This window comes from Sus scrofa, chromosome 12 (genome assembly GCF_000003025.6).
Source record: "Sus scrofa isolate TJ Tabasco breed Duroc chromosome 12, Sscrofa11.1, whole genome shotgun sequence".
NCBI lineage: Eukaryota > Metazoa > Chordata > Mammalia > Artiodactyla > Suidae > Sus > Sus scrofa.
In genome coordinates this window covers 27,068,608-27,091,798 of record NC_010454.4, presented here as the reverse complement: position 1 = coordinate 27,091,798, position 23,191 = coordinate 27,068,608, and positions in this window count along the sequence as shown.

The window sequence follows — 23,191 nt, the reverse complement described above, 5'->3', positions numbered from 1 at the left end:
CCCTCTCAGCCCTTCCAAGTCTCCCACCAAAACACAGCTCAGAATAATAAATAACATCTGATCAGGGCTTGGCGCCCACACAGCGCTTTCACCCACTGCGTCATGCTGACCCTCACGCCAGCCCCAGAGGGAGCTCAGGGTGGACGGGAGGAAATCGAGTCACAGAACAGCTAAGTGGGCTGCTCGGGGTCCTGGGGCTCACGGATCTCCCCTCCCTGACCCCTGTCCTGGGCTCTTCACACACACACACACACCACCCCCCGGGCCAGCTTCCGGCCCCTCCAAAAGGCCCCCGCTGGCCGCCCCACCAGCCCAGCTTGTTTATAAGCTGTTGCGGGAGCGCTTTGAAGTCCCCTCCTCCTCAGCCCTCCCTCCCACGGTCCTGGGATCTGGCTCCGTCTGACTCTGTCCCCCTCGCACTCCTCCCTGGAGGGTGGCAGGGAACCCCACGCTCACCAACTCCCGGGGGCCAGAGGAGGGCTCAGCTGCCTCTCCCCACCAACCCGGGCCTCTGTAGAATGGAGATGGGCTGGATGGGTCTGAAAGAGGCCCGGGTCCTGACCTCATCTCAGAAGAGACCCACCGCTGTCGGAGGGCAGAGGGGCCATGGACCCGTCACACCCTCCAGGATGGGTTCAAGGCCTACTCTAGGTGCAGCCGGCCAGAAGTCACCCAGGACAGTGAACTCAGGGTGACCTTTGACCTCAGGTTCACTGTTAGCAGAACAACGCCTGAACGATTAGAGCCTTGACAGGATAACACAGCTGACACTGTTTCCTAAGTGGGCCGGGTCATCCCCCTCCAGAGACATCAGCCATAAATGTGGAGACACCTGGAGACCCATGGGGACATCACGCCAGCCTCTCAGATGCCACATCCCTCATGCAAGACCAAACCTCTTACCTCTTGCAGAGTCTCCTCCCTGTCTCCCTACTTGACTTTTTTTTTAATTTCTTTTTTTTTTTTTTTTTTTTTTGTCTTTTTTGCCTCTTCTAGAGCCACTCCCATGGCATATGGAGGTTCCCAGGCTAGGGGTCGAATCGGAGCCGTAGCCACTGGCCTACGCCAGAGCCACAGCAACGTGGGATCCGAGCCACATCTGCAACCTATACCACAGCTCACGGCCACGCTGGATCCTGAACCCACTGAGCAAGGGCAGGGATTGAACCTGCAACCTCATGGTTCTTAGTCGGATTCGTTAACCACTGAGCCACGACAGGAACTCCTACTTGATTTTTTTTAAATCACCTACTATGTGCTAAGTTGTGGGGACATAGAGATAGACAGCAGTCCTTGTCCACGGAAAGGGCACAATCTTAGCCAGAAAACAAATATGCAGAAAGCATAAGAATGATATCTGCTGTCTTGGGGGGCCTTAGGAGTGCTGGGAGGAGGGAGGAAAGAAAGGTCTGGGGGTTGTTGAGCACGTGACCTGGGCTGGGTCTTGAAGCCTGAATAGGATCCTGTTTCCTCCCCTGCCCCTTGGGAAGGCCTGGCCCACAGCACGGCCTCCTCTACCAAGGCCCTCCCTCCTGGGGCCCAGGCCTCTGGAAGGGGAGGTGAGAGGGAAGCCGGTGGGTTGAGGAGAGGGGATGGGGTGGAGAGGGGATAGGGGTGGGAGCTTCAGGTCCGGCTTCCACTTGGGGAGGCCCCAGCAAAGGGGCCCAAATTCTGGCCCATCCTGCTTGGGCTCCTGGACCCGAGGTGGCCACACTTACTCTCAGATGGATGGGGGAGGCCAATCCACTGGGATCCTCCCTGCCCCGATTCTTGTCATTTAAACATATTGGGGAGCAGGAAGAACTTGAGGTCCGGGAACTGGGGTGCTGGGGAGAAGGACGTTCTCAGCCACCGTGCCTGGGTGGGTTCTCAGAAGGCTGGGCTGCCTTGGCTAACGGCGGTGATTAGTCAGAGCCAAGCCAGGGAGTTCAATAAAGCCCGCGTCTCATTACCCAGCTGGGGACCCCCTGCCCGAGCAGCCCAGGGCCTGGGTTACATTACAGGGCTGTGTTGAACTCTCCCCTCGGAGTGAGACTGCACCGGCGTTGGAATAATTATGGGGCCTCAGCAGATGGTGGAGGCGGACGGGGGAGGCCTTCAGCTGTGGGACACGTGACCCGGCAGCATCTGTGCAGAGCAGGACATGGGAGGGGTCCTTGCTGGGCCTTGGGGGAGGCAGCATTGAATCAAGATCTGAGAATTACGGGGTTGGCTGCGGTGGCGCCTGGCCCAGGGCTTTGGGCCAGCCAGGCCTCCTTTACACTCCTGCCCAGGGCCAGGGGGCCCGCTGGTGGGGCCAAGTCCCTGGAAGCCTGAGAGCCAGTGTCTGAACAGATCTGTGTGCCATGCTGCAGGAGCAGAAGACGCATCTTCCAGTACAGCTCAATCCCGGACTCCTGTGAGTCCTCGCATGCCTTCCTGGAGCAGGTGGGAATTGGGGTGCTCAGGACTTCAGGCACTTCCCAGGGAGGCTCCATGGTGCTGAGGCTGAGCCCCGGGCCAGGAGCTGGCAGGAACGCCCCACTGCCTCACCCGAGGCCCCTTCTCTTCCCACTCCCTCCTCTGCGATCCCACGGCCTGACTCCTCCAGCTCTGCCTTGACCCAACTGGCTTCCAAAGTGCTCGAGCCACTCTCGGCCAAGACAAACATGGGAGGGAAGACGAGAGGGGAGCACGGGTTCCTCCTCTCGGCTCGGCTCGGGGAGGACAAGGTCTGAGGGTCCAGCAGGAAGCCATGGCCTCCCTCCCGCTCAGGCCGCCCCAACCCTAGACGCTTCCTCTGGCTCCTCAGCTCTGCTCACCCTCTGCCTCCACTGTTCTCTCCTTTCAGATGGGACGGAAATGAGGCCTTGGACTCTTGCCTGCTCACCGGCACACTGCTGAGCCAAGGAGACGTATCTTCTAGAACCAAGTGCAAACCGAATACCCATTCCGACAGCACAAAATGTACAGTGACCAAGAAACAGGCCTTTCCTGACCAACTAACCATTATTACAAGACCTGTGGCTTCAAGATGGCCGCCCTCGCCTTCCAGACCAAGGCCAAGCGTTTGGCCTGCACCACCGTGAGCTTCCGCCTCCGTTTACGTCTCCAGTCTGATCGTTTGCGTGTCTCTCTCTCAATCTCTGAAGCTGCCCTGTTGCTCTTCCAGACCTTTGAAAGCTTCACGCGGCCTTTCCCTTTGGCCTCTTGTGGGTGTCCTCCTCGCCATGGACGTGCTCCCTTCCCCTGGCGGGTTCCACCTTCTCCTGGCCAACTGCTCCCCAACCTGTCTTAGAAGCTGCAGCTTTCAGGAGGCCCTCCTGACCTCAGAGGCGGAGGGAGGCCCAAGCCACCTTGGGGGGTTTCTGGTATCAGGGGTTTTTCTTTTTTTCTGGTATCATTTTTTTTTTTTAATTGAAAACCAAAACAGGAGTCCCTGTCTTGGCGCAGTGGAAATGAAGCCAATTAGGAACCATGAGGTTACGGGTTCAACCCCCAGCCTCGCTCAGTGGGTTAAGGATCCGGCATTGCTGTGGCTGTGGTGTAGGCCGGCGGCTGTAGCACCGATTAAACCCCTAGCCTGGGAACCTCCATATGCCATGGATGCAGCCCTAAAATGCAAAAAAAAAAAAAGAAAGAAAGAAAGAAAAAAAGAAAAAGCAAAACAAAACAAAAACTGGGATACAAAACCTGAGGCAAAGTTTAAACATTCAGCCCTGTCAGGACATATGTCTGTGCCTCTGTAAATGGTAAACTAGTTTGGGTGATAACATCAAAACATCCACATTTGGGAGTTCCTGTCGTGGCTCAGTGGTTAACAAATCTGACCAGGAACCACGAGGTCGCGGGTTCGATCCCTGGCCTCACTCAGTGGGTTAAGGATCCAGCATTGCTGTGAGCTGTGGTGCAGGCTGCAGATTCAGCTTGGATCTGGCATTGCTGTGGCTGTGGAGTAGGCCGGCAGCTACAGCTCCAATTAGACCCCTAGCCTGGGAACCTCCATATGCCGCAAGAGGGACTCAAGAAAAGACAAAAAAAAATATCCACATTTGATAGGGAAAGGGCTAAAGTAGGAGTGCGGGATTAAACAGAGACACACTGACATATAGAAAATAGCAAGAATTTACTGTACAGCACAAAGAACTCTATTCAATATTTTGTAATAACCTATAATGGAAAAGAATCGAAGAAAAGGATATATGGACATATATACACGCATATATATATTTCTGAAACTAATACAGTATAGTCTACCAGTATACCTGAAATGAACACAGTATTGTAAATCAACTATATTTCAATTTCCCCCCCCCCCAACTTGGGATCCTTTTTTTTTTTAATTTTTTTAATTTTTTGGTCTTTTTGCCTTTTCTTGGGCCATTCCCACAGCATATGGAGGTTCCCAGGCTAGGGGTCTAATCGGAGCTGTACCCACTGGCCTACACCAGAGCCACAGCAACACGGGACCTGAGCCACATCTGCAACCTACACCACAGCTCACAGCAACGCCGGATCCTTAATCCACTGAGCAAGGCCAGAGATTGAACCTCATGGTTCCTAGTCGGATTCGTTAACCACTGTGTCACGACGGGAACTCCCACATATTTCAATTTTTTAACAATCCACATTTGAGGAGTTCCCATTGTGGCTCAACAGAAGCAAATCTGACTAGGCGCCATGAGGACACAGGTTCAATCCCTGGCCTGGCTCCTTGGGTTAAGGATACGGCGTTGCAGTGAGCTGTAGTGTAGGTTGCAGACAAGGCTGGGATCTGGCATTGCTGTGACTGTGGTGTAGGACGGGGCTACAGCTCCGATAAGACCCCTTGCCTGGGAGCCTCCATATGCCACGGTTGCAGCTTTAAAAAGACCAAAAAAAAAAAAAATCCATATTTGAGGTTCTTTATGAATATGGTCATCCTGAGATTGCCTATGACACACCTGGGCATACTTAATATGGTATTGAAATGATTTTTCCTCATATATCACGCAGGCTGGCCGGTGAACTCCTGGCAGCCAGGGGCTGTGTTTGGTCCATGGCCCCAGCAGAGAGCATGCACTCAACGGATGTACATTGGGAGAACAAATGGATGGTCCCATCAAGCAAGCAGACTGTGACATCAGTCACACCTGAGAGAGTCCAGTTAGTCCCAGGACAGGAAGCCAGAGCTCCAGATACCAGTTTTATTCAGATAAGGGAGGCACACCTGTCCCTGGGCCCTTCAGCCAACTCTGGGCAACAAGGACCCTGGCGTCTGGAAGGGGCAGGCCTGGACGGGGGAGGGGGTTTGGAGAAAGCTTGGGCATCAACGTGGGCAGCCACAGGGACAGAAGGAAGGTGCCCAGTGGGACCCAACACAGCTCCCATGCTGCTCTTCACATCTGCATCCCTTGGCCTCTCCCCAGGCCTCCTCCGTGTCCCATTTAATAGCTGAAGAGCCCCTCTTTCAAGAATGTTCTTCTCTGCTTCCAGAGTGATCGTTTCAAATTCCAGACGTGAATATGCTGCTTCCCTGCTCTACTGGGTTGAATGGTGGCTGCCCCCAAAAGATATGTCCATGTCCTATGGCCTGGAACCTGGGAATGTGACCTTATTTCGGAAAAGGGTCTTGGCAGAGAGGCTTAAGTTAAGGACCTGGAAATGAGACCATCATAGATTATCCAAGAGGCCCTCATTCAGTGATAGGTGTCCTTAGACGAGAGAGGAGAAGACAGAGTTCCCCAATGTGGCTCAGTGTTAGTGAACTTGACCAGTGTCCATGAGGATACGGGTTCAATTCCTGGCCTTGGCTCAGCGGGATAAGGATGTGGCATTGTCATGAGCTGTGGTGTAAGTCACAGACTCAGCCTGGATCTGGCGTTGCTATGGCTATGGCCTAGGCCAGCAGCTACAGCTCCAATTTGACCCCTAGCCTGAGAACTTCCATATGCCACATGTGTGGCCCTAAAAAGCAAAAAAGATAGAGAGAGAGAAAAAGATGGAGAAGAGTCCCCACTGTTGCACAACAGGATCAGTTGGTGTCTTGGGCATGCTGGGATGCAGTTTCTTCTCTCTCTCTCTCTTTTTTTTTTTTTAATTAATTTTTTTTTTTTTTTTTTTTTTTAGGGCTGCCCCCACGGTATATGGAGGTTCCCAGGCTAGGAGTCCAATCAGAGCAGTAGTCACTGGCCTGCGACCTACACCACAGCTCACAGCAATGCCGGATCCTTAACCCACTGAACGAGGCCAGGGATAGAACCTGCATCCTCATGGATGCTGGTCAGATTCATTTCGGCTGAGCCACAACAGGAACTCCTGGGACTCCAAGTTTTCATCCCCAGCCCGGCACAGTAGGTTTAGCCTGGCATGGGTCACAACTGTGGCTCAGATATGATCCCTGACCTAGAAACTTCATATGCTGCAGAGCAGCCAAAAAAGAGAGAGAGAGGCAGAGGAAGAATGAGAAGAGGGGCAGGCCATTAAAGATGGAAGCAGCCACAGGCCCAGGGATGCCTGAGGCATCAAAAGCTGGAAGAGGCAAGAAAGAAATTCTCCCCTAGAGCCTCTGGAGGGAATGCAGCCCCACTGACACCTTGATTTAGGTCTTCAGGCCTCCAGGACTAAGGCAATAAATTTCTGCTGTCTTAGGCCACCAAGTTTGTGGTAATTTATCATGGCAGCCCTAGGAAGCTTATATACCTGCCTCAAAGGCATCTCTTTCTCTCTCTCTCTCTCTTTTTTTTTTTTTTTTTTTACATTTTAGGGTCACACCTGTGGCATATGGAAGTTCCCAGGTTAAGGGTCAAATTGGAGTTGTAGGTGCCAGCCTATGCCACAGACACACCAATGTGGGATCCAAGCCGTGTCTGTGACCTACACCACAGGCAACACCAGATCCTTAACCCACTGAGCAAGGCCAGGGATTGGAACCACATCCTCATAGATATTAGTCAGGTTTGTATAACCCACTGAGCCACAATGGGAACTCCTCAGACTCTTCAATGGCCCTGGCTGATCAGGATGAAATGACTAGTAGAGCCCCTGCCACCTCTCCAGCTGTCCAGCTGTACAGAATGACTTATGTTCAAACCTCCCATTAAGATGACCAGCCACCCTGGTTTGCCTGGGGCCAGGCTGCTTTTAGCACTGAAACTCCTGCATCCCAGGAAACTCCTTAGTTCTGGGCAAACCAGAATGGCTGGTCACCCTTGGTACCTTGCTCTCTCTATCTTGCTCAGGCCATTCCCTCTGCCTAAAATGTTCAAGAAACTCTCCTGCAGGACAAAACCAAAGGAAGTGCTGGCAGAACAGTCCAGAGGTGAGGGGCCCAAGCCTGGACCACACAGTGGCCCGTGAAGACGACATTTACTGTGCCAGGGACCCAGAGTCAGATGGTGACAGCCTCAGGCACCAGCAGCAGTGCAGGTGATGAAGGCTGAGGGTGGACGGGCAGCCCGGGTGTGGGAAGGGTCACGGTTGGCACTGATGCGAGTGAGCTGAGGCAGCAGTCCAGAAGAGTTGACTGTGGGTGGGAGTCGCTGCGTGGCTGCTGGAGAAGGGAGAGCCATGGGCACAGGCTTTTTGGCAGAAGGAGTCCAATGATCCTGAGGGCTAGAGATAAGCAGTCAGCATGATTGTCAATTAGGCGTGCATTTGGCAGCATGTAACAAGCTCTGAGCAGCTGTGGCTTAAATAATTAGGAGCTTCATTTTTTTCAATTTCTCCCAGAACAAGAAGTTCCAAGCAGCTTGGCTAATTCTTCAGGGCCCTGGTTCTTATCTCTTCTCTTCTGTCACCCTCAGCATGTGGCTTTGTCCCCTTTTTTTGGCCTTGCCCGCAGGCATGCAGAAGTTCCTGGGCCAGGGATTGAACCTGAGCCACAGCAGTGACAATGCTGGATCCTTAACCCCCTAAGCCACCAGGGAATTTCGCCCCCACCCCTTATTTTTGGCTTTTGGCTTTAATATCCAAGGATGGCTGCTCCCTAAGACACTCCTTCATTCTGGACCCAGATTAGGGGGAAAGGCCCAAACCCCTGGAACGCCTTTTTTTTTTTTTTTAGTGGCTGTGCCCTGAGGGCATCTGAGGAGAGCAGGAATGGGTCAACCAGAAAACACAGGGTCTCTCTCACTGAGGAGAGGAAAGTTGTAGGCAGATCAATGGCAAGGCTGGTGTGGCTGGAGTCCCGAATGAGAGAGAAGTAGCTGGTGGCTGGGCTGCCGAGGTAGATAGGGTGTAGACCGCAGCAGGCTTATAGGCTGTGGTGTAGAGTTTGGACTGAATTTATTTATTTATTTTTATTTTTTTGCTTTTTAGGGCTGCAGCATATAGACGTTCCCAGGCTAGGAGTCGAATGGGAGCTACACCTGCCAGCCTACGTCACAGTCACAGCAATGCAGGATCTGAGCCCCACCTGCAACCTACACCACGGTTCATGGCCACGCCAGCTCCTTAACCCACTGAGCAAGGCCAGGGATGGAACACACATCCTCATGGATCCTAGTTGGGTTCGTTAACCGCTGAGCCACAAAGGGAACTCCTGGATTTAATTTTAGGGCTGAACGATGCCACTGGGACTCCGAAAGGTGGCGCGTATCCAATGTGGAAAAGAGGGCATGGGCAGGAGGGTGCGAAGCCCATGCAGAGGCCGTGACCCTGGAGCAGAGCCTCTCATGCAGGCAGGCCCTGGGTCACTCACAGGACAGCAGGAGGAGGACTCTGCTTGCAGGCCCAGGCTGGAGAGTGTCATGAGGAGCTGAGGGCTCTTGCCTGGTTCCTGGAAACGACCACTGGTCGGCAGAGAGACGGCTCCATGGACGGTTTGACTGACAGCCTAGGGACTGCCTTCTGCCTTCTTTCAGTGCAGGAAGGAGCAGAGAGGAGCAGGAAGAGGAGGAGGAATAAGCAGCTGCTCTAGAAAGTGAAAAAGAGAACTTTTCCACGTAGGAAACTTGCCAAGGAGAATAAAACTGACTGTAGGGCTTCATCACAACTTCCTATACTCAGTGAGGCTGGTCAAGAACCACAGGGTTTGAATGACTCAGATGCCAGACACTTGCCGGACCTCACTGAAGACTTGCCTGCCTAGTGAACAATGGGACTTGTTTTATTTTTTTAATTAATTATTATTTATTTATTTTGTCTTTTTAGGGCCGCCCACCTGTGGCACATGGAGGTTCCCAGACTAGGGGTCTCATCCTGCAGAGCTGTAGCCGCCAGCCTACACCACGACCACAGCAACACCAGATCTGAGCCCCGTCTGCAACCTACTCCACAGCTCATGGCAACGCCAGATCCTCAACCCACTGAGCAAGGCCAGGGATCAAACCCACAACCTCATGGTTCCGAGTTTGATTCATTTCCTCTGCGCCACAACGGGAACTCCAGGACTTGGTTTTTTTGTTTGTTTGTTTGTTTGTTTTTGCCTTTTGTCTTTTTAGGGCCTCACCTGTGGCATATGGAGGTTCCCAGGCTAGGGGTCTCATCAGAGCTGTAGCCACCGGTCTACGCCAGAACCACAGAAATGCAGGATCCAAGCCGCATCTGTGACCTACATCACAGCTCACGGCAACACTGGATCCTGAACCCACTGAGCAAGGCCAGGGATCAAACCCGCAACCTCATGGTTCCTAGTCGGATTCGTTAACCACTGAGCCACGACGGGAACTCTGCCTGGGACTTGTTTTAATCAACTTGGTGCAAACCTGCAGATTCTTTCTATCCAATCCAGGAGGCCAGCAGTCAGTGCCTAATTAGCATAGCCACCATGACCTGCTCCTAAACTACACCATTAGTTGCTTCCTTCAAGGGTGTTCTCTTTGTTGTTCTACTCTTTTTTTTTTTTTTTTTTTTTTTTTTTTTTTTTGCCTTTTCTAGGGCCTCACACATGGCATATGGAGGTTCCCAGACTAGGGGTCCAATCGGAGCTATAGCTGCTGGCCTATACCACAGCCACAGCAACGTGGGATCCGAACCACATCTGCGAGCTACACCACAGCTCACAGCAACCCTGGATCCTTAACCCACTGAGCAAGGGCAGGGATCAAACCCGCAACCTCGTTAACCACTGCGCCATGATGGGAACTCCTGTTGTTTTACTCTTTTACAGAAACTGTCGATCAAGATGGTGTCAAAGGAAAGGAACCCAGCAGGCTCTGGGCAGCCAGAGCAGTTGAAAACGGAACCCAACAGCAGAAGCCTTGCTCCACCCCACAGGGCAAGAGGGCTGATGGCGCTGAACATGCTTTCGGGAGACAGGGGCTGAAGAAGGGGCTGAATTGAATGAAGCCCAACTCTAACCTGCGATCCTTGGGAAGAAAACTCCTCTACTATAGGGGCTTTCTTTTTTTTTTTTTTTTTTTTTTTTGCCTTTTTCTAGGGCCACTCCCGCGGCATATGGAGGTTCCAAGGCTAGAGATCCAATCGGAGCTGTAGCCACCAGCCTACACCAGAGCCACAGCAATACCAGGTCCAAGCTGCATCTGCAACCTACACCACAGCTCAGGGCAATGCTGGATCCTTAACCCACCAGGGATCGAACCCGCAACCCCATGGTTCCTAGTCAGATTCGTGAGCCACTGAGCCATGACAGGAACTCCTACTCTAGGGGCTTTTAAATGTTTTGACTGCAACACGTGGTAAGAAATAATAAGAAATCCATTCTTCTTGGGTGACGCCGTGCACAAATTGGTATGCATAACTGAAACAAAAGTTACCCCTTCTACATGGGATGGTGCGTTCTGAAAGTCGAAGATCACTGGGGAAGGCTGGGAAGAACAAAAGGCCAGGGATCTGAGGGCTTCCATGGTCTCTATCAGAGGGCTCAAGGCTGCAGGACACAAAGCTATTATACACACATTGATCACTTTCCTTTATCCATCAAGGAACATTTGGAATTTGAAATTAAATAGACGCTAACCACTTGGAGAGAAACATGGATACATGGAGAAGCTGCACGGTACCCGTCTTGCGAATGCCTTTTCTTGGACCTTCCAGCCCCGCCCAGCCACCAGCTGGATACATTTGAGTGAATATCCCAGACAATGCTGCATGAGACAGAAGAACAGCCCTGCTGAGCCTTGCCCAAACTCCTGAGATACAGAACCATGGGAAGTAAAAGGTTTGAAGCCACTAACTTCGGTGAAAATTTTTTTATTTTTTTATTTTTATTTTTTGTCTTTTTACGGCCACACCCACAGCATATGGGCTTTCCCAGGCTAGGGGTTGAATCAGAGCTGCAGAGCCGGCCTACAGCACAGCCACAGCACTGCCAGATCTGAGCCATGTCTGCCACCTACACCACAGCTCACAGCAATGCCAGATCCTTAACCCACTGAGCGAGGCCAGAGATCAAATCTACATCAAATCATGGATACTAGTCAGGATACTAGTCAGGTTTGTTAACCACTGAGCCACGATGGGAACTCCCACTTTGGTGGTAGTTTTAAGAGCAGTTTATAACTGGAATAGGCATGTAGGAACAGGATGGAAGCCAGTGTCATTTGCTCAGCTCATGACAAGTCAGGAGTCAGAAACAAGGATGCTGCCAGAGTGCCCTGTAGACTCTGAGATGGGACACTTGGGTCTATGCCTACAGCAATGTCATTAGAGGGGCCTTGGAGGAGAGCACCATTCCCAGACCCTAGGCCAACAGACCCAAAGCAGAAGGTGATTGGTTTTTTTTTTTTCTCAGCAAACTTTTTTTGGGGGTCCACCCGTAGCATGTGGACGTTCTCAGGCCAGGGATGGAACCCGCGCCTCAGTGGTGACCTGTGTCACAGCTAGAGTAATGCCAGATCCTTAACCCGCTGTGCCACAAGGGAACTTCCTCAGCAAACATTTTTAAGGAACTATTGGGCATCCTGTGCTATACTTTGAACTGGGGAGATGGCGGAAGATAAGACAGTTGTGGCCTCCATTTCCATGGAGTTGGAATTTTGATGTAGGTTACAGTTACCAGGCAGATACACAAATGAATATAAATGACATGACGAGGGTGCTTGGAGGAAATACACAGAGTGCTTGATAGCGGGCAATGGGGCCAGGCCACCTTCCCCTTCTGGTCCATTTTCTCCACGTGTGAAGGGTGGGATGTCAGCTGGGATGGACTCTGAAGATCTGGCTGGCTCAGATTCCAGGGAAGAGCAGTGGGAGTCAGGAGCCCTGTTCCCAATGTCGAAAGCCTTCCAGAGGTGGAGCCCTAAGGAATGAATCATGTAGCTGGGCAAGGAAGGAATAACACTGGCAAAGGCTGTGTGTGAGGTGGGAGGCAGCATGGGACATCAGGAGCTGCCAGACAACCAGGGGACTGGGGAGGAACAAGTCCATGCAGCTCCAAGAGGGACTTGACTCAGAGGGGAGAGTCTCTGCCCCACACCTACACCACCTCCAGGAAGGAGGCCTGGATTTTACCTTCCACTTATAAACATATTTCCAGGAGTTCCCCTTGTGGCTCAGCAGGTTAGGAACCCAATTAGTATCCATGAGGATGTGGGTTCCATCCTTGGTCTCACTCAGTGGGTTAAGGATCTGGCATTGCTGTGAGCTGTGACGTAGGTCCCAGATGCAGCTTGGATCTGGCATTGTTGTGACTGTGGTATAGGTTGCAGATGGGGTACAGATCCCGTGTGGCTGTGGCTGTGGTGTAGGCCGGCAGCTGCAGCTCCGATTCACCTGCTAGACTGGGACATCCATATGCCGCAAGTGCGGCCCTAGAAAAAGCAAAACGATAAATACAATTTAAAATAAAAATAAAAACGTTTCCTTTGCACTTAAGATTCTGTTTTGGGCAGGTGTTGGGGTGGGGGGATTTGAGAAAACAAACATACAAAACAAACCCAGTCTGCAGCTAAGGGGAGAGCAGACGGCAGGAGAGCCCTTGGTGAGGCCCCACCAGCAGCTGGTTGAAAACACACGGCATCAGTATTCGGATCTCTCCTAGGAGTGTGAAGGAGATGAGCGGGGCACGCTACTGCCCACTTCACGGCAGGATGGCTGGGGACAGAGCTGGATGCAGAGCAGGGGCAGAAAAATGCACCCAGCCCATTTGTCAGAAATCCACCAGAAGGACTTCCTGCCCCTGAGTGGTCCAGGGGCAGGTGCTGCTCTCATGTTGAGTATGGTGGGGGGCATCGTGGCTGAGGGCAGGGAATTGCTATTCCCAACTCCAGGGCAGCACCTGGAATAAGTGGGAATAAGCAGGGAGATGGAGAGGGGGCTCAGGAGACACCCACTCAAAGGGGCCAACTCTCCATACCTTCAGGTTTCAACACACAGGCAAAGACCTTGAACCTGCCTGCTGCCCAGGGTAGCCTCAGGTACATAAGGATCATGAGAGGTGAAGATGACGTCACGGAGGGCAGAGGGTATTAGGGTGTTGTGGTGAGGGTTCAAAGCCTGAACTCTGTGACTAATCCACCCCCCCCAAAAAAAAAAGGTTTCCCAAAGAGGGAGTGGAAACACACAAAGACAAAGGCCAGCAGGACCCGCACACTCATCAGTCTTAGTTTTGGGGCTTTGTGCCTGAGCCAAAACACACTCTCGGGTAAAACAGACCCTGACTGAGACGGGGGCTCAGGCCAGGAGCCCCAGGGCGTCACCTCCCAGCTTCCCTCCCCAGGGCTCAGGCTGTGGGGTCAAAGCTGGCTGACGGATCCAACGCCCAGCCACCCGTGGAGAGGTGGGCAGGAAGAGAGGACAGCCAGGCCTCTGCCAGCTCACCCTCTGCTGGGACGGAGGCTCCAGGTCTGGTTGCCATGTGAAGAAGAGAGGAGAAAGAGAAAGAGGTAGGAGTTCCCATCGTGGCGCAGTGGTTAACGAATCCAACCAGGAACCATGAGGTTGCGGGTTGGATCCCTGACCTTGCTCAGTGGGTTAAGGATCCGGCGTTGCCGAGAGCTGTGGGGTAGGTCGCAGACACGGCTCGGATCCCGTGTTGATGTGGCTCTGGCGTAGGCCGGTGACTACAGCTCCGATTAGACCCCTAGCCTGGGAACCTTCATATGCCGCAGGAGCGGACCTAGAAAAGGCAAAAAAAAAGACAAAAAAAAAAAAAAAAAGAAAGAAAGAGAAAGAGGTAGACAGCTTTCATAGGAGACAGGAAGTGGATCAAAGGCCTGTGTCAAGGCCTTGGAGCCCCGTCTATGAGTAAACTACTGGGGAACACGCCTCCCTGGAGGCACCAGGGGAGATGTGTCCCCTCCCCTCGCCTAGACCTCTCCATCTTCCATCCTGTTTCAACCACCCCGGTGTGTCGGGTCCCCAGCCTCTCTCCCTTCCACCTTCTCAGGAACTTGCCACCATCAGTGATGCTTTGTCTCCTCCAAACCCCCACCACCTCCTCCTGACTCCTGTCGTCTCCATTAGCATCTGGACCCACTCAAGGCTCGCCCATCCTCAACGCATCCCCAAATCATTCCCTCCACCCACGCCCCACCTCCGTGGACAACACTCACCTCCAGTGTTCGTCTGCATTCTCTGTATCCATTCTTGCTCCTTCTGAGTCCCGACTCACCTCTCGCTCTTATGCACCCTCTGATCCAGCTTCCCACTTGTCACTGCGAACAGACCCGCGGTTAAACCACTGGCACGCCCAAACGTGCGTCCTGCCATCTCTGCAGCATGTGACCCATTGACCACTGCTCCTGGGTGAGGACCTGTCCTGCTTTCCACCCCCTTCCCTGGTGGCGTCTCCTCCATCTCCCTTCTCCAGCTTTCATGCTCCAGGCGGTGTCGAGGCTGCCTCCTCCCCCCACAGCCAGGGGTTTTCATCACTGGCGACACATTACGGTCACCTGGGGAGATTTTAAAAGGAACCGGCACCTGAGTGCTGCCTAATGAAGTCTGTCGCTAGAGTGGGGCCAGATGTGGTAGCTTTAAAAGCTCCCAGGTGATTCTGAAGGTGCAGCCGGGGTTTCAAGCTGTAGCCCTAGGCGACCTCTCTCGTGCCCAGGACTTCCAGACCAGCTGCATAGCAGTAGCCTTCAAAGCCCTACCTGCAGACTCGGAGACATCCAGAAATACCAGGCCTCCCCAAAGGCAACTAGCCAGACTTCATCATGTACCGGAAATTGATTCGGCAGGTTTTTCTCAGCTTTTGCAGAAGCCATCCCAGAGCCCAACACACTTGTTGTAACGCTAAAGTCATACAGTTCTTCCTTTTATCTGCATATCATCTGCACACACATTTCCATAATGGACTCACGAGGGAAGACATTTTCCTTTGGGTCTAAGGAAATCCTAAATAGCAATATCCTAACATAGCTTTATTCTTTTTACTCTTTTTTTATTGTTGTGTCTTTTTAGGGCCACACCCACGGCATGTGGAAGTTCCCAGGCTAAGGGTTGAATCAGAGCCGTAGCTGCCGGCCTGTACCGCAGATCCAAGCCCTGTCTGCCACCTATATCACAGCTCACGGCAATGCCAGATCCTTAACCCACTGAGCAAGGCCAGGGTTCGAACCCGTGTCCTCATGGATACTAGTCGGTTTCATCACTGCTGAGCCATGACAGGAACGCCCAGGTTTATTATTATTATTATTATTATTATTATTATTTTGTGTGTGTGTCTTTTTTCTATTTCTTTGGGCCGCTCCCTCGGCATATGGAGGCTCCCAGGCTAGGGATCGAATCGGAGCTGCAGCCTCCGGCCTATGCCAGAGCCACAGCAACGCGGGATCCGAGCCACGTCTGTGACCTACACCACAGCTCATGGCAACGCCAGATCGTCAACCCACTGAGCAAGGGCAAGGACCGAACCCGCAACCTCATGGTTCCTAGTCAGATCGTTAACCACTGCACCACAACGGAAATCCCAGGTTTATTATTTTTATCTCTTGAATCATGAATGAAGAAAATCTAGAATGCTAAAATGCTTATGATCAAATCATGATTTGATTAAGTTCTCAGCTTCTCTCTTTCTCGCTTAAAAAAAAACAACAAAAAAAAAGCATAAACGAGTTACTGCTTCCTACTTCCTGATGCCCTGACCTGGGAACTAGTCCTGCCGTCTCATTCATCACACTGGAATGTGACCAGATGTCTCTTCAACCAGAATCGAAGGACTTTGAGGGCAGGGACCATGTCTTAGTCACTGCATCTCCCATGCCTACCATGGTATCTAGCATAGGGTAAGGTTTTGTTGACTTATTCAGTGAAATTTTACAGAATAAGCCACCACTCTGGTTGGTTTTCCTGAATGGATTCATGAGGAGGAGACACTCAGCTTAGAAACAATAACTGGGAGTTCCCGTCGTGGCTCGGTGGTCAACGATTTGACTACGAACCATGAAGTTGTGGGTTCGATTCCTGGCCTCGCTCAGTGGGTTCGGGATCCAGCATTGCCATGAGCTGTGGTGTAGGCTGGTGGCTACAGCTCCGATTAGACCTCTAGCCTGGGGAACCTCCATGTGCCATGGGAGCAGCCCTGGAAAAGGCAAAAGGCAAAAAAAAAGAAAGAAAGAAAGAAACGATAACTGGAAGGAAGACCCGTACCGTCTGCAGAAAGCATATGCTCCTCCTCTGAGCATGAACTTGAGGAGAGTCTTGTAGAGAATTGGAGCCTGGGACACATGGGAATCACTGGAGGGCTGGTGAAACCATCCCGACCTCACTGGGATTAGGAACCTGGCTTTTGCTTTTTTTTTTTTTTTTTTTTTTTGGTTTTTAGGGCTGCCCTGGTGGCCAAGGGAGGTTCCCAGGCTAGGAGTTGAATCAGGAGCTGTAGCCACTGGCCTATAACCACAGCCACAGCAACGCCAACATCAGATCCGAGCCGCATCTGCGACCTACACCAGAGCTCACGGCAACGCCGGATTCTTAACTCAGTGAGTGAGGCCAGGGATTGAACCCACAACCTCATGGACATGAGTCAGATTTGTTTCTATGGAGCCACAAAGGGAACTCCCCAGGAACCTAGCTTTTCACATACTTCACTGTGTGACATCCCCCAAGAGCAAAGTTTCCTTCACTCAAATATTTGGGAAGTAAGCTGGGGGGATGGGGGTGGAAATGAAGCCAGGAAACTCACAAGTAATCCAAGAAGAACACAACTATCTGGAGCCAGACTTGTGCTAGAGCCCCTTGCTAGGGTGGGAAAGCCCCAGGTAGCATAGAAGTGACGCTGCAGTCACAGCCTCACCAATCTGGAAGCCTCCCCTGCAGGATAAGGAGTCCCCCTGTCCCCCCTGGGAGGTTTGAAGAAGCCATCTGAGTCATGGAGTATGTGGGGGCTCTGTGCAATGAGTAGCCTCCCCATAAGGACCTGTGGCTGTCGGCAGCCCTCTGCCCCAACCCTGAAGCCCTGCAAAGACAGTCATGCTCCTGGCTGGCTTTGCCCCACCCACCCCCACCCCCAGCATACAACTGCCCTGCTGTGGAAATTCTTCTCCCTGCCTGTTCCTTCAAGAACAGATATGGGAGTTCCCGTTGTGGCTCAGTGAGTTAAGAACTGGCCAGAGTGTCTGTTAGGATGTGGGTTCAATCCCTGGCCTTGATCAGTGGGTTGGGGATCTGGTATTGCTGCAAGCTGCTAAGTAAGTAGGTTGCAGATGTGGCTCCGATCTGATGTTGCTGTGGTTGTGGCATAGGCCTGCAGCTGCAGCTCCAATGCAACCCCTAGACTGGGAACTTTCATATACTGCAGGTATGACCATAAAAAAAAAAAAAAAAGGTATGAAAATGTGGTCTGTCCATGCAATGCAATATTATTATTCAGGCATAAAAGATCATGGCATATCGATCTATGCATAACGTGAATGGATCTTGAAAACGTTATGCTAAGTAGAAAGAAACCAGACACAGCATTGCAAAATTCTGTTCATATGAAAGTCCAGAACAGACAAATGCATAGAGACAAAAAAGTAGACTGCTGGGAGCACTGAAGAGCGACAGCTAATGGGTGTGAAATTGCCTTTGGGGTGATGAAATTGTCCTGAAATCAGATAATCAAGACAGTTGCCCGACAGCATGAATATATGAAATGTCACTGAATTGTATACTTTATTTTTATTTATTTATTTATTTTGTCTTTTTGTCTTTTCTAGGGCCGTACCCACAGCATACGGAAGTGCCCAGGATCTAATCAGAGCTGTAGCCGCTGGCCTACACCACAGCCACAGCAATGCCAGATCCTTAGCCCACTGAGGGAGGCCAGGGATCGAACCCGCAACCTCATGGTTCCTAATTGGATTTGTTAACCACCAAGCCTTGATGGGAACTCCTGAATTGTATACTTTAAAATGGAGTTCCCGTTGTGGTGCAGCAGAAACGAATCCAACTCACAACCATGAGGTTTTGGGTTTGATCCCGGCCTCGATCAGTGAGTTAAGGATCTGGCATGCCATGAGCTAAGGTGTAGATCACAGACGCAGCTCAGATCCTTCGTTGCTTTGGCTGTGGTGTAGGCCGGCAGCCGTAGCTCCAATTCGACCCCTAGACTGGGAACCTCCATATGCCACAGGTGCGGCCCTAAAAAGACAGAAGTAAATAAATAATAAATAGGTTAAAGTGGTAAATTTTAGGAGTTCCTGCTGTAGTGCAGCAGGATCGGCAGTATCTCTCTAGCGTCAGGACTCAGGTTCAAGCCCCGGCCCTTTCTCGCGTTGCTGAAGCTACAGCTCAGATCTGATCCCTGGCCCAGGAATTCCATATGCCACAGGGCAGCCAAAAAAGGGAAAAAAAAAAAGTAAATTTTATGTTATGTGTATTTTACTACAATTAAAAAAAGTAAAAGGGAGTTCCCGTCGTGGCTCAGTGGAAACGAATCTGACTAGTACCCAAGAGGACCCAGGTTCAATTCCCGGCCTCCTCACTGAGACAAGGACATCGCGTTGCCGTGAGCTGTGGTGCAGGTCACAGACATGGCTGGGATCCTGTGTTGCTGTGGCTGTGGCGTAGGCCTGCAGCTACAGCTCCAATTCAACCCCCTGCCTGGGAACCTCCATATGCAATGGGTTCAGGCCTAAAAAGACAAAAAAAAAAAAAAAAAAAAAAAGTAAAATGGAACAGATAGGGTTGAGCTGGACACTTTCTTGTTCTGTGAGGCCCCCTGTGGACTGGGCACCAGTGGTCAGCTCAAAGGCATGGGAGTTGAGTTCCCGTCGTGGCTCAGTGGTTAACGAATCCAACCAGGAACCATAAGGTTGCAGGTTCGATCCCCGGCCTTGCTCAGTGGGTTAAGGATCCGGCGTTGCCGTGAGCTGTGGTGTAGGTTGCAGACGAGGCTCGGATCCCGAGTTGTGTGGCTGCGGTGTAGGCCGGAGGCTACAGCTCCGATTCAACCCCTAGCCTAGGAACCTCCATATGCCACGGGAGGGGCCTAAGAATGGCAAAAAAAAAAGACAAAACAAAACAAAAAAAGGCATGGGAGTTGAGCCCAGGAACTGGTCTGCTTCTCCCAACCAGATCAGCACCCAGAGCCCTCTGAAGCCAGAAGCACCTCCGTGCCTCCCAGTCACCCTTGACTGAGCTCTGTTTCTACCCACAGAACATTCTGGACACAAATGCGAGGGTTATTCCCCCCACACCAGCCAATTTCCCAACACTGGCTGAGTGTCCTGCAACTTAATTCCATTCTGACACCAAGTACCTGGAATTAGCACCACACATTCCCGTCCAGCCCCCCAAGACGTCCCCCACTTCCGATGCCAGTCACAAGTCTCAGGCGGCCAGGACTTCTTACCAACCAGCTACAAATGTAGGGGCTTCCCACGACGCTCTCTTCAGGTTCCACACCTTTCTAGAACAGCTCACAGAACTCAGGAAAACCATTTCCTTACTCTCATCAGTTTCTTATAAAGGCTACAACTCAAGGTCAAATGGAAGAGATGCTCCGAGCAAGATGCGGGGACATCCATGCCCCTCCCAGGTGAGGGGGGAGGCAGAGAGGCTCCCGGGTCCTCCAGCCCTCCTCGCTCCCTGCAATCCCTGGAACCCACACCCCTGAGAGGCACCCCTCCCCTTGGCTGCCTCCCTTCCATCCCTCCTCTGCACCCTGGCTTCCACACTCTAATTTCCCCCAAACTTCAGCCACCGCAGGGTCCACACAGCTTGGCCTCCTGCCTTCCAGAGGTCATGGCCATCCTTCCAGAAAGCTCACGCAGAACCATGTCCACGGGGGCACTTAGTGAGGACGGAAATGGCCCACTATCCGGGGACTGACCCAGGACAGAATGATGAACATAGCCTGTGCCCTGAGATCAAGGTCAGCTGGGGTCAAAGCGATGCCAAGTGAATGAGGTCTGCCTCAGCTTCGAGGTGTCCTTCTTTGGCGCCCCTGCATTGTTCCCAAATGCCCAGGCCACCTCTTTTCCTGGCAGATGCCGTTGCCTGACCAACGCCTCCGCCCCCTACTTCTTCCTGCTGGCGGGATCCCAATTCGGTTCACCCTGCTCGCCAGGGAAGCAGCCAGGATCCTCAGGAAGGCCAGGCCTGCCAAGCCCATGGGCATGAATGTTCATTGTTCCCAAGCAATCCCGCTGGCTGGGTCTCTGGCCAGATGATGGGTTAGGCCCGGTGAGCAGGCCAAGCAATTCTAACCAAGGAAACGTGAAGAGACTTGGGGGTCAGCGTGGGGGTGTTTTTCGTTTTTAAAAGGAGACGAGAAGGCGTTCCCTGGTGGTGCAGCAGGTTAAGGATCTAGCGTTGTTGCTGCTGTGGCTTGCTCAGATTCGATCCCTGGCCCAGGAACGTCCACATGCTGTGTGCTTGGACAAAATAATAATAATAGTAAATAGGCGTTCTCTTGTGACACAGCGGGTTAAAGATCTGGCGTTGTGGAGTTCCCGTCGTGGCGCAGTGGTTAACGAATCCGACTAGGAACCATGAGGTTGCGGGTTCGGTCCCTGCCCTTGCTCAGTGGGTTAACGATCCGGCATTGCTGTGAGCTGTGGTGTAGGTTGCAGACACGGCTCGGATCCTGCATTGCTGTGGCTCTGGCGTAGGCTGGTGGCTACGGCTCCGATTAGACCCCTAGCCTGGGAACCTCCATATGCCGCGGAAGCGGCCCAAAGAAATAGCAAAAAGACAAAAAATAAAAATTAAAAAAAAAAAAAAAAAAAAAAGATCTGGCGTTGTCACTTTAGGGGCCTGGGTTGCTGCAATGACGCAGGTTTGATCCCTGGCCCGGGGAAATTTTAAATGCTGTAGGTGTGGCCAAAAAAAAAACATGCATACATACATACATACAAAAAATAAAGAAGGGAGTTTCCATCGCAGCTCAGTGGTTAACGGCACCAACTAGTATCCATGAGGACACAGGTTCGATCCCTAGCCTTGCTCAATGGGTGAAGGCTCTGGCATTGCTGAGAGCTGTGGTGTAGGTCACAGAGGCGGCTCAGGTCCTGCATTTGCTGTGGCCGTGGTGTAGGCAGGCAGCTAGAGCTCCAATTCGACCCCTGGCCTGGGAACTTCCATATACCACGGGTGTGGCCCTAAAAACAAATAGAGATAAAGAAGTTGCATCACTCTGCTTCTGCTTCTGATGGCCTAATACCTGCCTACAGAGTCTGTCTTTGGATTCCAGGGGAGCCAGGCAAGGAGGGTGGACAGAGGAGACAAGGCACCGACCTGTGTCCTGGAGCAGGCGTCTGACAAAGGGCGTTGAACTTATCAGCCCTGGACCTGCCCTCCCGCCAGGCTCCCTGCTCAACATCCCTTCCTGAGCCAGGCCCTCACTGACTCACATACCGCTGATGGTTTCTGGTCCCCTTTGCTCCATCACTCCCATCATAGCCTTCAGATCCCTGCTGGCGCTTCACATCTTGGAGCAGCGGCTGGTCCTCATTGCTATTCAAAGCCCCCCACCCCCACTCTGGTTTTAGCACCACAGCTGCCCCCTGTCCTTCGACTCCAAGTGGGTGGGGAAGCCATTGTGAAACTCCACAGAACGGAGTCGCCAACTTTGTTTTTTTTATTTGTTTCTCTGTTTTGTCTTTTTTTGCCATTTCTTGGGCTGCTCTCATGGCATATGGAGGTTCCCAGGCTAGGGGTCTAATTGGAGCTGTAGCCACTGGCCTACAACAGAGCCACAGCAACGTGGGATCTGAGCCACGTCTGCCACCTACACCACAGCCCATAGCAACACCAGATCCTTAACCCACTGAGCAAGGCCAGGGATCAAACCTGCAACCTCATGTTTCCTAGTCGGATTTGTTAACCACTGAGCCACGACAGGAACTCCATCACCAACTTTGGCATGAAAGGGTTAAGCATATGCTGCTGCTGCGAGTGGGGGCTGGGAGAGGGATTAACTTGGAGCTGACAGCTACCTGCCCACTGGCAAGACCCAGCTCATGGTCACTGGACTAGAAAGCTGTTCTTGTGCCACTGAAAGTCAGGGTGGTCCACACAGCCCTCCTGTGGGGGTGCAGAGAGAAGCCCCCCACCCAGGTCACTGGCAGCTTTGGCAGGGTCTGGAGCCAGAGGCCACCCAGATGGGTTAGGAAGAGCAACCCCAGGGCGGCAGAAGTTCAGTGATGGGGAATCTGGATCGTAGGGTCACTGCCAGGAAGCTGAGTGTCTGCCCTGCGCTCAGTGTGACCAGCCAGGAGGAGAGAGGAAGGTCTGTGAGAAGCCCAGGACCAGGGGAACCAAGGACAAAGAAGATCCCAGAGGCCAGACTGGATCGCGGGCACTGTGCTGGCACTCCTTTGCTGGGCCACCACGGCCCCTTCCTTAGAAGGGTTTGGAAGTGAGCCCCAAAGTGCCCACCTGATTACCTGGAGCTGCAGGACAGCTGATGTGTGCGCGGCTGCTGAGCTGTGCAACACCGCATGGGTGTGGGTCAGTCCGTCTCCTGGAATCACAGCACCGAGTCCCCAGGAGGGAATCGTCCACGCTGCCCGATCACTCCCTCCCTCCACTTTCCAGCCTATCAGCAGCTCCCCGAGTCCTGGGAAAACACATACTCAGACGCACTTAAACACAAACACACAGGAGTTCCCGTCGTGGCTCAGCGGTTAACGAATCTGACTAGGAACCATGAGGTTGCGGGTTCGGTCCCTGGCCTTGCTCAGTGGGTTAAGGATCCAGCGTTGCTGTGAGCTGTGGTGTAGGTCGCAGACGTGGCTCGGATCCCGAGTTGCTGTGGCTCCTGGCGTAGGACGGGGGCTACAGCTCCAATTAGACCCCTAACCTGGGAACCTCCATATGCTGCAGGAGCGGCCCAAGAAATGGCAAAAAAGACAAGACAAAAAATAATAATAAAAACACAAACACATGTGCCTAAATACAC